Genomic DNA, 2,446 nt, shown 5'->3' on the forward strand with positions numbered 1-2,446 from the left:
GGCTTCGTACGGCTCAGTCAAGGCAAAAGAGTTATGCAGACTGCAAAGTTTGGGATGTGGCTTTTATGGTTGGTGAGAGGGTATTGCTCCGAGTGTCGTCTATGAAGGGCGTGATGAGATTTGGGAAGAAGGGCAAGCTTAGCCCTAGGTTCATTGGTCCATTTGAGATTCTTGATCGAGTGGGAGAGGTGACTTATAGACTTGCATTGCCACCTAACTTATCAGTCGTGCATCCAGTATTTCATGTGTCCATGCTTCGGAAGTATCACGACGATCCATCCCACGTGTTAGATTTAAGTACTATCCAGTTGGACAAGGACTTGTCTTATGAGTAGGAGCCGGTGACTATTCTAGACCAGCAGGTCCGCCAGTTGAGATCGAAGAGTTTTCCTTCGGTTCATGTTCAGTGGAGAGGTCAGCCTCCTGGGGCATCGACCTGGGAGTCTAAGTTCGATATGCGGAGCCGTTATCCTCATTTATTCCCCGACTCAGGTAGTTCCTTCTTCTGTCCGTTCGAGGACGAACGGTTGTTTTAGAGGTGGAGAATGTGACGACCCTTTATCACCTGTTTTCTTACCCATTATGAGCTTCCGAGGCCTTGAAAACCTCATTTAAAGTCGCCTCGATTTGCGTGTGCAGTCCGGGCGCGTAGCCGGAAAGCTTAAATATGAAATTCTGTGAAAAATGTTAAGTCTTGACTTTAAAATGAATGAATTTGACTTCGGTCAATATTTTGGGTAAACGAACCTGGACCCGTACGGGTCCGTAGGAAAATGTGAGACTTGGGCGTATGCCCAGAATCGGAATCCAAGGTCCCTAGCCCGAGAAATGAATTTTTAAGTGAAATTACTTTCAGAAATTATTTAAAGAAATTTGAAGTGAAAACTGATTATAAAGCAATGGTATCGGGCCCGTATTTTGGTTCTAGCGCCCGGTACAGGTCTTATATATGACTTGAGTCATTCCTGTGAAATTTGGTTAAAAATGGACGTCGTTTGACGTGATCCGGACATTAATTGAGAAATTTGATGTTAAAAGAGTTTTGAGAAATTTTATTGATCTCGAGGTTTAATTCGATGCTCGTGATGTTATTTTGGTAATTTGATTACACGAATATGTCCGTAGGATGTTTTTGAGGTTGTGTGTATACTTGGGTAGGAGTTTCGAGGGCTCGGGTGAGTTTCGAGTGGGCTCCGGAATGCCTTAGGTTTAGAAAGTTAGATGTTGCAGGTTCAGGAAGTTGCAGTCTCTGAACCCTCTAGTGCGGTCTGCGAGAAATCGTGTGCGACCGCAGAGGGGCCAGCGCGGCCGCGGTCGCCTTTGTGCGGTCCGTGGTGGAGGCTGTGCGGCCGCAGTCGCCTATGTGCGGTCCGCCCAGGGTGCTGAACTGCAGGTCTTCAGGGAGGGGCCAGCGCGGCCGCGGTCGCCTTTGTACGGTCCGCGGTGGAGGCTGTGCGGTCGCGGTCCATTTGATGCGATCCGCACTGGGGGTCTGAGAGGAGTATAAATAAACGGGAATTTCAATTATTTTTCACTTTTCAAAACCCCAAAACATAAGAGGCAACTTTTCAAACAACCTTTCTTCTCCAAAACGTTGGTAAGTGATTTCTAACTCATTTTCTTCATTCCTTAACATCTTTTAACATGATTTCAACTTCAAATCAAAGATTTTCATGGGAGAAATTGGGTGTTTTGGGTAGAATCTAGGTTTTTCTAAAATTGGGGATTTGGACCTCAATTTGAGGTCCGATTTCAAAACAAATGATATATTTGGATACATGGGGGAATGGATAATCGGGTTTTGGTCCGAACCTCGGGTTTTGACCACGTGGGCCCAGGCGGTGATTTCTGACTTTTGGGGTTAAACTTTAGAAAAACTCATTTTCATGCATTGGGGTTGATTCATTTAGCACTTATTGATGTAATTAAGTAACTTGTGACTAGATTCGAGCGGATTGGTGGTGGAATCAAGAGGTAAAGCTATAGTTGAGACTTGAGTGGTGATCAAGGCATCGAGGTAAGTGTTTGGTCTAACCCTAGCTTGAGGGATTAGGAGTTGAGTCATACTTGCTACTTGCTTCTTGTCGAGTACGACGTATATGCATGGTGACGAGTATCTATACGTTGGTGTCAAGCATGACCGTGAGTCTTAAATTGAAATTTGTTGTGTTCTTAAATGACACTTGGGTGCTTTACTTAATGATCTTCGATGATTGAGCATTTTCAATAATTGAACTGAGTACAAGTTGAGTTGAGATTGGTTATAGTTGATTCTCCCTTGCCGGGATGACTAATTTAATATTGTTGTTCCCTTGCCGGGAAAATTATAATATTATTGTGTTCCCTTGCTGGGAAGTTATTATATTATTTATGTTCCCTTTCCAGGATTTCTTGTGATTGTGTGATCAAATATAAAAGGAAGCGGGTGGTACGCCTACCACAAGAT

This window comes from Nicotiana tabacum, chromosome 18, assembly GCF_000715075.1.
Source record: "Nicotiana tabacum cultivar K326 chromosome 18, ASM71507v2, whole genome shotgun sequence".
Lineage (NCBI taxonomy): Eukaryota > Viridiplantae > Streptophyta > Magnoliopsida > Solanales > Solanaceae > Nicotiana > Nicotiana tabacum.